General features: G+C 36.3%; 1 long non-coding RNA gene across 2 annotated transcripts in view; it reads left to right on the forward strand.

The window, feature by feature from the left end:
* Positions 1–6,930: 6,930 nt before the first annotated feature.
* The window catches only part of LOC310898579, a 43,385-nt gene continuing 36,255 nt past the window's right edge, over positions 6,931–14,060 (forward strand). For both annotated transcript variants that reach the window (XR_014583445.1, XR_014583446.1), the window contains exons 1-3: positions 6,931–7,278; positions 7,956–8,047; positions 12,984–13,039. This is a non-coding gene — a long non-coding RNA (uncharacterized lncRNA). The remainder of the gene's footprint in view (positions 7,279–7,955; positions 8,048–12,983; positions 13,040–14,060) is intronic.

The following is a 14,060-nucleotide window of genomic DNA, read 5'->3' on the forward strand; positions in this document are numbered from 1 at the left end:
TCAACAAAAAAATTCAACTGAAAGTTAGAATATGGTGCATGAGTTACACAGAGAGAATACATCCTAATTAGCAATTGGTGGACTACATTTTGAAAATTGCAGAGCCATTACTGTAATCCTAATAAGGAGAAATAGCATAAATAGCCTTTTTTGTTTTGCACTTTACAAAATATGAGTATAAATTTTCATCTTATTAGGAAATTGTCCTGTATAGCATCACATCCTCTCAAAGTTAATTCTCAGTCTGTATCTCCCACACAAGGGCTGTGTGAGGTATGAAAAAGACCCTGGGTTTTCAGATTAGATTTTCAATGGCTAAGAATCAATATGAAAATTAGAAAGTCTATTTGCTAACCCAATCCACATTCTTTTGTCAGAAGCTTGCAAGTCAACCAATGTCCTAAATTGGATTTTGTTTAAATTAGATCTATAAAATTGGATTTTAAGGAAATCAAAAAAGATAAACCTTTATTGGTTTAAGCTGGATCATTTTCTTTTCAGATACACAAAGCTGAAACATTATTTCTTGAAAGAGGAAATGTTAGATGCATGATTATTGTATTGTGCTGTGACTTAAAGTGTAAACTAATTGCATAACGCTATACGTTTAACCATTACCACTTTTTAAGCTGACAGTAGTACAACCTAAACAATATTTCAAGATTTATAATAAAATGACATATTGTTCCTGTGTTCTAAATCAAAAAGTTTAAAATACGCCAATATAAACCATAATTCACGAATCTTACCTTATTTAGGAGTAAATCCTCTGCCTAGTTCAACACCTCGGTAGAAATCAGCACAATGTGCTCAGTAACAAATCCCTTCACAAGTAACATCCACATGCAAATATTTAAAAAGCAGATGATCTCAGCTCCCAGCTCGCTCTGTTTCCCAGATAGTCTTTTATTCTTTTCCCTCCAAAATTAAGCTGCATGAAGTTTTCTGAGATGAGATTTAAAAAATATTCCCATTCTTTATTTGGACACCTTCAAGCAAAACCTTTTCATACTTTCACATGCCCAAGACAGTAAGTAACTTTTTTCTGGTTGATATAGAATTTTTTTATATAAAGCATAGCAGATCTGACATGACATCTCCTGTCAAAAACAGGCAACAAACACTCACCAGAAGTAGCCAATAACTGATGGTTGTACCATATTCCAGAAAGCTAACTTTCAGGTCCCCTCGCTGAGCGATACTGATCAGGCATTTGATTTAGTTCTTCCTTCAAAAAGATGAACACTGTAAAATTTGATTATTTCAGGGTGTACCTTTTTTTTCCATAGCTTATTTTTGAGACAGAACTTTTTCTCATATTGGGAGATTTTTTTTTTTTTGTCAAAATTGATTACCTCTTTTTAAAAGCCTAGTTGACAATATATAAATAATCTTGAAAACTAAACACAATTATAAAATACACAATTAGTTCTAATGTCTTTCACTTTTTTCTGATGTCTCCTGGATGTCTGAGGTAGACTCATTCCCCTTCTATTCCCAGCAGAATGTCCATGAATATGCTAAGAATGGCCTGAATTATATTCCCAGGCAGTATAGTTACAAGAAGTGGTTATATACAGAATAATATAGTCACGTGATAGTATCTCTCACAATTATACTCAAAGATGGCCCCACTTCTATTCAGAAGCTTAGGCATAGAAACGGCTACATTATCATAAAATACAATGGCAGAGTTTGGTAGACTTGTTTAGTGAGACCAGAAACAGTGCTTTTTAGTATTTACACACACTGACATTATCCCAGAAAGGAATCTGAAACAGTGTATAAAAGGAAACAATCACAGCATCCATAGCTAACATTATTCAGTTTTATCAGAGTTACTATTTATACAATGCGCAGAAGGAATAACCATGAATCTAGCATAATAGAAATGTATTTAATGTTTCTCATAATGTATGTAATTTTACTAATGCACATTTAGCAGGCTGTTACAGCAGAAACTACCTTGAAGAACAAAGCATACTAATTCAGGTATGGAATAAAAATGTTAATCAAGAGACCGTAATGAGGAGGAAGGAAACAAATGACCTAATCCTCACATTGCCCTGGGGGGTCTCGGTGTGCAGTCACAGAAAAGACAAGACAGGTTAAGAGCAGGTGACCGAGCAAGAAAGCAGTTTTCCCAGTTCTGGCCATGTGGTGCTAGAGGAGCTCTTGTAGACGCTAATTATTAGCTTATAATAAAAACTACTTGAGGTGGTAGAATAGAGTTCATTTTTTCAGTGTGAGCAGCCTGCTTTTTATTTTATCTCTTTGTATAACATTGTTTTGATGTTGGAAATCCCTTTTTAAAAAAAAAGATAAATAAAATGTACTCCTTAACACTTCTCTTGTGATAAAGCTAGTTTCTGAGTGATCTGACAGCCAGCAAAGCATTGTGTCAGTAAAGAACTCATCACCACAGTATTATTCCCTAGGTACCAGAGAGCAGCAGGCTCCTGACAAGTGCCTGAGCTGACTTCAGGACTGGCAATCCGTGAGTCTTCGAGGGCAGTGCCAGCCCAGAGCACAGGGTAGTGCGGGTTGTTGGACAGAGGGTCCAGTGGGACTGCTCAGGTCAGAGGAGAAGCTGCAGAACCCAGAGGAGCTGGTGACTGCACTAGAACGTTACTCTTTCTCCTGAACTCATAAAAGCTTTAGTGCTTGTAGCTCTACCAGAATAAACCTGTAATGTCGAAGCCCAGCAAGAATTCTACTTAACAAGCAAATGCATTTTGTGAGGAGTTAATGGAGATGAACTTCAGCCTGTTATAGATTATCCTCTCCTAGTATTAAGAGATCAAAACTGAGCTGAGAAATTCCTACCTTTTCTTTCATCCTTTTTAACATACATACTGCAGCCAAGCCCTCCTGCTTTGTTCTCTCCTTGATCCTCCAGGCTCAATTTACCTGCCATTAACGTACCATTTCTACTTACGGCTGACAAATACCAATCAAGGCAAAGGTTTGACACAAAAGTCTGCAAGTGTTTTGCCATTTAAAATACTATACTGCAAAATGTTTAAAACCTATGAAGAAATACATATCTCAGTGAAACACTTGTTTCAAGTCTTCTGTTCAGCCATGTCTTCCCCATTTCCTGAAATAGATTTGCCTGGATTTATGGTAATAAAACCTAATCCAAGGCAGTATAGATTCATAGAAATCCTGGTGTGCAACTGAAGTAGTTTCCTTCCTGTGTATCAATGTTTGGTTCAAGATGCCCACAAACTGGTTGGGTATCCTTCCCAATACGACAATGAAATCATGACGTGAGATGGCTATTCACCTCAATGCTCAAAATCACTTCTGGGCAAAGGAAGTTCTTATTATGTTTTATAAACTAGACACTAGCTGTGACTATAAAAACTGTGGTTCCAGTGTTTGTGGCCCTATTTTACTTTCAGAACCATATACTGCACATAAATATAGTTTGCAAAATAGAAATACCGAGATCAAATACTGGGAAGTTTAAAAGTAGGAAATGATAATGAAAGACTGGTACAAAACTGAAAATAAGGGATTGTGCAACCAATATGACAGACAAGAGATTGTGAAAAACAATATTTTCTACAGTCTAGTGGCTGAAACACATGTGAACACAAGAATGATATCTCTCAAAATTACCAGAAGCCACCACCAAACATAATTACAAATCTTACAAACCTGGCTCAAAGCCAAGTCTTCCCCATCACCATTGTATTCACCACCTCTCTCTGGCAGGTTACAGAGATTTATCTTTTGGAGCTAGCTCACGTGTACCATGTACATAATGTGGAGGAGTAATTTAGTTTGAAATACTTCTCATTGCATTCCTTAGGCTCTGCAAACAGAGCCATAATATGTCTGTAGGCTTTTGACTATCCCTAAGGTAGAAGGAGATCATATGCAGTGTGCTATTCCCATTCCACGAGCCCTCAAATGGAGCACTTTGGAGCAAATACTTTTGTCATTGACTATTTTCCTAAACATGGTGTAAGCAAGCAAATAGATTTAACGTTCAGGATAAGAAAGATAGATGACTTCATTGCAGTTCACAATATCCTTTTCCATAGGGCAAGTTACATTTCCAGAAACTAAAACACAGATTTATTATTTATTATTTTTTATTTATTATTTATTTTTATTTTTATAAAAATAAAAATATTTATTTTATTTTATTTATTTTTATTTATTTATTTATTTACTATTTATTTATTATTTTGTTTTATTGTCTTGGCAGAAAGTGTCAAAGAACTGTTGAAGCAATTAGAAAACTAGGCAATTAGAAAATCTCTAATGACACACATATTTCTGCAGTTCTTGTATACACTTTACAAATCACATTTTGTGAATACCAAAACAAGTATACAAGCACTTTAATGATGGTTTATTAAGGATGTTTATTAAATATCATATTTAAAACATTTCTTTTTTAACAAACTCAAAAAATGTATTACATATTAATGAAATCACAGAATTATCATTTGAAGAATTACACAGAAAACACAGATGTTATGCTGCTTACAAGCTCACAAAATACAAGAAGTCTGAAAACTTAGCTTCTGAATTTGAATTCGATTTATTTCTAGAGATCACAGAATCACAGAATGATTGAGGTTGGAAGGGACCTCTGGAGGTCATCTAGTCCAATGAGTAAATAAGGTGTCTGATAACTGTATGGCGTTTAATACTACAATCTTTTATATTTTTTATTTAAGACCAATTGTAAGTAGTTCAGTACTGTCCAAAATCACCACTGTGTTTCTTTCCTTACTACATAAAGCATATTAAGTATCATAGAGACCAACAGAGGGCAGCTATTCGTATCACATAGATGCAGTTATATAAGTTATATAAGTTTACATATAAGTATATATAAGTTATATCATTAAGCTCAGTATGTTGTCAAAGAGAAAGAAGTTCTTCTAAAAGATGATTCAGAGCAGGAGTTTTACTTAGGTTCTTCAAAAGAAGGGTACTCAGGGTACTGAGCGAACTGGCGGAGGAGCTGGCCAAGCCGCTTTCCATCATTTATCGGCAGTCCTGGCTATCAGGGGAGGTCCCAGTCGACTGGCGGATAGCAAATGTGACGCCCATCTACAAGAAGGGTTGGAGGGTAAACCCGGGGAACTATAGGCCTGTTAGTTTGACGTCAGTGCCAGGGAAGCTCATGGAGCAGATTATCTTGAGTGTCATCACGCAGCACTTGCAGGGCAACCAGGCGATCAGGCCCAGTCAGCATGGGTTTATGAAAGGTAGGTCCTGCTTGACGAACCTGATCTCCTTCTATGACCAAGTGACGCACTTGGTGGATGAGGGGAAGGCTATGGATGTGATCTACCTTGACTTCAGTAAGGCTTTTGACAGCGTTTCCCACAACATTCTCCTCAAGAAACTAGCTGCTCGTGGCTTGGACTGGCGTACGCTTTGTTGGGTTAAAAACTGGCTGGATGGCTGGGCCCAAAGAGTTGTGGTGAATGGAGCCAAATCCAGTTGGAGGCCGGTTACTAGTGGAGTCCCCCAGGGCTCAGTGCTGGGGCCGGTCCTCTTTAATATCTTTATCAATGACCTGGATGAGGGGATCGAGTGCACCCTCAGTAAGTTTGCAGATGACACCAAGTTAGGTGCGTGTGTCGATCTGCTCAAGGGAAGGAAGGCTCTGCAGGAGGATCTGGATAGGCTGAGGTCAACTGCATGAAGTTCAACAAGGCCAAGTGCCGGGTCCTGCATCTGGGGTGTAACAACCCCAAGCAGCACTACAGGCTGGGAGATGAGTGGTTGGAAAGCTGCCTGGCAGAGAAGGACCTGGGAATACTGGTTGATAGGCAGCTGAATATGAGCCAGCAGTGTGCTCAGGTGGCCAAGAAGGCCAACAGTATCCTGGCCTGTATAAGAAGCAGTGTGGCCAGCAGGTCTAGGGAGGTGATTGTCCCCCTGTACTCGGCTCTGGTGAGGCCGCACCTCGAGTACTGTGTTCAGTTTTGGGCCCCTCGCTACAAGAAGGACATGGAGGTGCTTGAGAGAGTCCAGAGAAGGGCAACGAAGCTGGGGAGGGGTCTGGAGAACAAGTCTTACGAGGAGCGGCTGAGGGAGCTGGGGTTGTTCAGCCTGGAGAAGAGGAGGCTCAGGGGAGACCTCATCGCTCTCTACAGGTACCTTAAAGGAGGCTGTAGAGAGGTGGGGGTTGGTCTATTCTCCCATGTGCCTGGTGACAGGACATGGGGGAATGGGCTAAAGTTGCACCAGGGGAGGTTTAGGTTGTATGTTAGGAAGAACTTCTTTACTGAAAGGGTTGTTAGGCATTGGAATGGACTGCCCAGGGAGGTGGTTGAGTCACCATCCCTGGAGGTCTTTAAAAGACGTTTAGATGTAGCCCTTAGTGATATGGTTTAGTGTAGGACTTGTTATTGTTAGGACAGAGGTTGGAATGATCTTGGAGGTCTCTTCCAACCTAGACGATTCTGTGATTCTGTGAAAATTCATTCTCTTGTTCATAGGCAATAGAAGTGTCCTGTGGAGATGGGACTTCTAACTTAAGACCTAAACTTTCAAAGCTAACATCAGGTAAGACAAATAACTCATTCTCCTACTTCCAAAATGATATAAGACTGTCATTTTTTATCATATAATTTCATATTACTTTTGTCAATATATTTCAGTTTCAAGGAATAATGAAGACTAGAGCAGCAATAAAAGAATAATGTATTTAGTTTCCTTTGTCTCAGAATAAAATAGCCATTCCAGTGGTTCAGTAATATCCACAGACATAACTTAGAGAGATGATAACACATAACCAGATCATAGAATCAGAGAATAATTTAGGTTGAACAGGGGCTTTGGTTATCAGCTGGTCCTGCTTACTTTCAAAGACCAAGTTAGATCAAGTTGTTCAGGGCCATGTCAAGCCAAGTTTTGACTATCCAAGGCTGGAAGCTTAACAGCCTCTCTGAACAACATATTCCAATTTTTGATCATCCTTATGTCCTCATGATGAAAAAATTTTCCATGTATCTAATCAGAATTAGTATTCCAGTAGTTATTCAGTCTTGCCATCCAGTAGGAGTCTCAGTTTTTTTTCTGCCAACTTACTTTCCAGTCAGTTGGTTGTACAGGTTGTACCTGTACAGATACACAGGATCAGTCTGTCCCAGCAGTAGGATTTTTTCTTTCTCTCAGTTCTTTCTCAACAAAATTTGGCCCATTATCTACTTACTTGAACTAATAATCAGTTCTCTGAATGCTTTTCCCACTTGTCCACTCAGACAAAGAAGATTTTTCTTTTCTCCTGAACAGATGGTGAGTACTTCACTAACTGCTCATTATAATCTGAAAGTAAACATTGGCTGGGGATCAGACAAGTTCTCAGTATAACCTCTGAGGCATCTGGCTGATTGAACCATTATAAAGACAATTAAATACTTAGAATGTTAAATTAGTAAAACATACCTAGTGTAATAAGGAGTGTATTGAGCATGAATAAATACAACCTGCTTCTCTACCTATAGAGATAATTCTAGCCTAATGAAAGCTCAAGAAATCTGTAAAAACATTCTCCACGTATTTTTCCCAATTCAGGGCAGCTCTCAAGCAAGAAAACCTGAAAATAAATTATTACTCCTGTATACAATGTGCAGATTGTTTTTAGAGCTGTGTATGATCACAGAGTCAATGACAGAGAAAGAAATATTGAAGCAAAGAGCTATTTGTGATGCTTCATAAGTGCTATTGAGACTATGACTGGGAACTTACAAAAAACATTTATCACCCGTTGTTATAACTAACGTGTAAGTTTCCTTAGATGAGACATCTGTGTGCAGAGTTGCCCCATTATGTGATGTAGATCTCTTCGAGACCAGAAAAAAAAAATGTTTACAGACTTTGTATGCACTTATTTAGAATGTGTGAGCTGCCAGTTGTAGACATTGTATAAAATGTATGCACATTATTACAGAACTCAACCCCTTCTCTTGCAGGGAGTATAACATGTTATAATGGCAGGCTTGAAGAAGAGTTTTAAACAAGATCATTTCTTTCTCATGTCCTCTCTCTCTTCAAAAAGTGAAAAGTGAGTTAAAGCTTCGTTGAATTTATTAATGCAGTGTTGGTGTTCTCTCAGTTTACTTGAATGTTTAAGATGCCACTGTCTCTGCTTTTTCAGTTTGTCATGATAAGAACAGATGTTCCTTCCTAATTTTCAATTTTAAACTGAATCTGATTAGATTAAATACTTCAACAAAACAATTAAATAGTCAGCATACATTATTCTGATATTTAATCTTCAGAGTTTGTTCTGTTTTCATTGCCATGTTGCATGTCTGTATGATTAATTCACCCTGTTAGAAAATATTCAAGTATTCATGAAAATTCAGCTTAATTTTACTTCCCCTATTTTAAGAATAATTGATATACTAAAATGAAAATATTATCCCATTAACTACTTCGTTCATATTTGGTTTTATTAAATCGACTAATAAATATGACTAATATTTTCATTAAAAATATGTTGCTATATGAACCTTTATATTCACACTTCAGAAGTTCCTTAGCTTTTCCATGTATTTACTATGAAATTGGTAAGAATTAAAAGGGTGATAAATAACAAGAATGACATGAAACTTTTGCAGAGCCACCTAGATTACCTGGCTAGCAGAATATAGTAAAATATGAAAAATCAGCAGTGCCAAATACCAGACCATAAAGTCAGGAATAAAAAGTATATGGTTAAGACCAAATGTGAACCTTTTAAATTTTTTCGCCTGAAAATAATCCCTGTCTCATCAATTTTTATAGCCTTCATTCTAAAAATCAAGGCATACCATCCCCTCTTTGCTTGTCCAGCCAGAGACAACCAGTGAAGCAGCAGAGAATTCAACTTTGTTGAGAGTTAACTTCAAAGTGTAAAGATATTTCCAAAACAGAAATGCCTTATTGTCATCCAAGAAAAGTAAATATAGTACAGAGTCACGGTTAATGTTCTATGGCAGTAATTCCATCGTTAGCACTATTTTCACTACCTTTTAGCTTTGAAAAGATCCCTGTTGGGCTGAGATTTCTCATACTTAGTCCCAGCCCAAAAGGTTATTTTAAACTTTAAATTAAAATGTTAACAAAATTGAGTAACTAACTGAATTTTTGCACTATGAAAAATGTTCTCATTTCTAATCTGCTAAAACTGTTGTTACAACTCAGAATAATTTGTTTTGCTTCCTACACTGACATGAATTTGACTACTGACCAAAGCTTTTCAGCACAGACTGACTTCCATTTAGTTTGTACGTATGCTGAGAACCCTGTAAGCTGTATAATAGCTGGTCAGTACATATTAGCCTGGGACAGAATAGCTGTCAACGACACTTCTAGTAACTGCTCTCTGACCTTTTGGCCTTAGAGTCAATCCAGGTGATATATTTTGGGTGAGAGAAGGGGACAAAGTTCCCCTTCGTCAGGCTACAGAAAGTAACAGATCCAAGCTGAAAACAGGAGTGTCTGAATCATGACTTTTCTATAAAAGCAACCAGTCCTACACTTATTTTGTATGCAGTGGTGCTGTGGCAACAGCAGAAAATAGAGGACAGTGACATCATACTTCCCCCAGGTGAAAAAACACTTGCTGATGACTGGAGAGAACATGAGTGCTTTACACCTGCCCAGCCATGCTGTGTCCCAACATAATTTCACTATTAAGCATTTTATAAGACTTCCTAGACTGGTCATCTGCTTCTTTTTACAAAACTATTTGTCAGATTCATAAATATAAAGTTCACCCAGTGGATGACAGAGACCATCATTCTCCAAGCAAGAATAAGTTTTAAATAGCTCAAGGCACCTTTCAGAAAGATTTCCAAACAAAGAGATAAAGAATCTACCACAGCTTGTACCAATTATTCCAACAGTTCATAAGTCTTCCTAGAGAAAATGACATGTTAACCTGAATTTGCATAGGTTTCACTACAAGTCATTAGATAATGCTATGCCTGTATCTGATACATAGCTCTCCACTATCCGAAATCTGGTTGCTATGAAAGTACTTTCAGATGCTAATCAGACATTTTGAAACATCTCTCTTAAATGAAATAGATTGAACTTCTTTAACCAGGCATGCACAGACACATCAAAACACATAGTGTTTGACACATAGGTTGAATTCAGATAATTTCTCTGCAGCCAATGAGATTACAAATTAAATTGAAAAGAAAATACTTAAAAAAAAAAAAAAGAGAGAGAGAGAGAGTTTTCCTTAACTGAGTCACTTTTAATTGAATTATCTTTTCTATTTTTTTAAATAAAAATTGAATTTCAGGTATAAATAGCAACCAGTGGAGATGTTTTTTATTTAAAATCCATTCTAAGATGACCACTTGACTTCAGAAAAGGAGATGGTATCACTTCTAAGCCTAGCAACGGCATGAAAGGAGCTTACAATCAATTTTATTATATGAAGGAGTGGGGGGAAGAGAAAGCATTGAGTATGGAACACTATAAAGCACAGTCCTTGGGGCAGGAGTAAATGAAAACAGGATTTTAAATGTAATCAGGAGTCAAAGATAGGGTGATCATTAAGATGAGCACAAGTATTTTAAAATTTTCTATGAAATATGGAATTAACTATGCAGTGGAATAGCTTCTCTGTTGTATGAAAAGTACTCAAAGCTGAATTAAAGCAAGGACTCAGATATATAGTCAGTAACTCATATTTCTTATCCCAACCCATGTTAAATATTTATTGTAGTCAAGGGGATATTATGTTCATAACATTTACTTAGTATGAAATAACATTTTTTTTAATCTCTCATTTTATGATGCAGCATAAAAAATACTCTGCCCTGATTAAAGTAGAGTAGGGTGTATTTTTACGCGATTATTTTAAAGATTGCAGATATATTTTTGTCTCAACTGCATGACATTTTTAATGACTCATTTCCCTGCTAGACAGCTACCAGACACCCCCACCTGCATCTACTTAATTCACTGGAAATGGTTAGTGGCTAAAAGTAATAATAAAATCTTTTTTTGCATTCTTTCTCACAAGGATGTTCAAGAATGATAGAGACTGTCACAGAACAGCATCACATATTTCTGGCCTTTGGCAATGAACCTGGAAGATGAGACTGTCAAATAAAATAAACACATGGAAAAAAAAAAAAAACTTGGAAAAAAAATAAAGTGGAAGGTTTGGTGTTTGGATAGCTTCATTTACTAGCTGAAACAAAAGATTTTCATGGAACACTAAAGCGGGGAACAAACTTGAAAAACTGGTACAGGCACCTCTTCTGTACCATAATGTTTGTTCATTCCAAAGTACATCAGACAGTTGTTAAAAGCTGGAATATCCTGCTTTTATTCATATTCCACCACAGGTAAATTCACATATCTCTAATCCAAAGGTGGATGAATAAATTTATAAACTGCAGTTTTGCATTAGTGATGATCAGGACCTGTAAGCTGACAGAATGCAAGACTACATTTAGGTACAGATGTGACAGAAAGGTAAAGAAAGCTCACTTGATTCCAACGAATGTGCTGACTTTGCTATCTATGAGTCTTCAAGACTAGGAAGATGAAGGCAAGAGAAGCATATAAATACAATAAGAAATACTACAGCTATGAAATGTGAGACTCAGCAGTACTAAACATCATTATCAGAACGTAATCATAACACTCATAAAGAATGCATAACCTTTAAGAAAGCATGGAATAGTTTTTCAAGAGTTATTTGGATGTCTATAAAATAATCCAGCATTCTAAATTTAAATTAACATCCTCAAATTACATTAATAATGACACACCCATAATTTACACTTACATTTAGGGAGTGAAAGCCCTGCCCCATTTCACATAAACATAAGATTAAAGTTTTTGTTGTTTAAAGAAGCTATGAAAATACAAAGAAATCATTATAATCACATTACAGCATGGAAGGCATTAAAATTAGCTGAGCCACAAATCAGTATTTGGATGATTTGATCATTGTAGGAGAATGATAACAAGAGTGGTTGCAAATCTGAAAGAAATTGAAAGAAAATAGGGCTTAAAATTAACAACACTAAAAACGAATAAAAGGCAATAAACCATCAAGAAAATTTGGGTTATCCAGTGTATGTCTGGCAAGGAATGAAGGAGGAAAGCATTTAATATTCAACAGAGCAAGACCCTGAAAGAATTACTGATCATTATTTGTACAAAATGTTTAGGACTTCAAGATGCTAACTCCACATTAATAATAAAAAAAAGACAACCACCTCAGGAAGAATATTAGTTGATCTAAGCAGCCTTCTTTATCTCTTATCTTAGAGAGATAATAGACTGTAACAAACTTATCCCTTCTTTTCCCAAACCTGAGCTTTTCTGTTTATTTTGATATGAATTGTGTGTTTATCAGAAGGTTTTCTACTAAATGCAACTCACAGATAACAATGCAACTTGAAGATGAGGATGCAGAAGTGATTAGCACATCATGGCTTCTGGTCTTATAAATATACTGCAGAAATTTTTGGCTTTCATTCACATAAAAAAGTGCTTATAAACCATTCCTAATACACTGAGTCCCCTGATGTCAAAGATCAAAGACTCATTAAAATATATTAAATTACATCTGCAGAATGAGTTATTAGAATGCTATTTGTGCATGCACAGTGCTGGAAAATGAACGCTTCCTTAATGTATCATCATTCTGTCTCTCATTTAGCAAACTCAGCATTTACAAAGCCAAAGAACTTCACATTATCAAATAACATTATAGTTCTACCAGGTCTCTCTTAAGGTTAAATATACACTCAGGGGTCACCTACTATGTTTTAATGTAATGATTTTTTTATTTAACTTTACTACCATGAAATAGAAAGCACTGAAAATACAGACACTAATTCCCAGATCTTCTGTCTCAGAAAAGGTTCTTTTCAAACTACACTTATGCAGCCAAAAGCCTCATTTGATTATCTATTAATTTTCTCCAAATCACAACAAACCATTCATTTTTTACTTACGGTATGTTATTTTTGCAGAGTCAAAGTCCTGCTGACCAACATTTCCGTCGGGCAAATTGTCAAATTACTATAAGGTAATTACCATAACAGTATACATAATATCCATTTAAAATTAAAATAAAATGCCATTTTTCATTCTAACAAAAAGAAAATATGGACTTCAAAGTGCACATTTAAAAGGACATATACCTGTTTTATATATATATATATCTGTTGATATAACTGAAGTACATCTCTTCAGTCCTTTGACCCTCAAGATGAACATACACGTTGAATTGTAAAGTCCACTACAAAATTTCTTATAAAACTAAAAATTCACAGAAATGTTGAAGTTAACTTCAGCAGTTCTACTAAGTTTTTTTTAGGATGGCTTGATAAAATGGAATAGTTAGGACCCAAGTTTTTTGACTACTGTTCATATCAAATGCACACTGTTTCACACTGGGCTCTTTCAGTTTTACATATCATCATTACACATCATCAGGGCAAATTAGGGTCTCAGTTAAGCTTGAAAGTTTGTAATAACCCTAGCTAAGATATTCAGAGTTTAAAATAAATGGGCAACCTTGAGTAGCAGATGAAGCAAGAAATAGAAAAATTATTATGATATACCTGAATAATCCCATCTTGTGTAGTATCATTAGATGGGTTTGCTCATTTGCTGTGTGAAAGCAGCTAGCAAAAAGCAGCCACCTTCAGGACAAGCCCTTAATGGAGAAGCATCTTTGTTTTCTTCCTATGTACTCATGGTTCCTTCATATAAGAGACTACTCATTTACCCAATCTAACATTCAGCCACCAGTGCCTTCTGTCCCCCATCTATATGTTCTGGCTCTGCCTTTCCACCTAGGTTCCAGCCTTCCATCCCATCTTCTCTCTAGACTCGTTCTCACAGTATTTCTAAACCTTGTCTTACCCAATAAATTCTTACGGATATGTTTCTATGTACTTTCAGTGACTTCACCTTATTTATACTGTTTACTTATTTTGGTGAAATATAATGGTAGTAAGTTGCTTTCTTCACAAACACTACTGCTTGTAGGAGGCAGAGAAAATGGAGATGAAAAGTGAGTGTGACTATCAGTAAGTGCCAGA

The sequence above is a fragment of the Anser anser genome (genome assembly GCF_964211835.1).
Source record: "Anser anser genome assembly, chromosome: 4".
NCBI lineage: Eukaryota > Metazoa > Chordata > Aves > Anseriformes > Anatidae > Anser > Anser anser.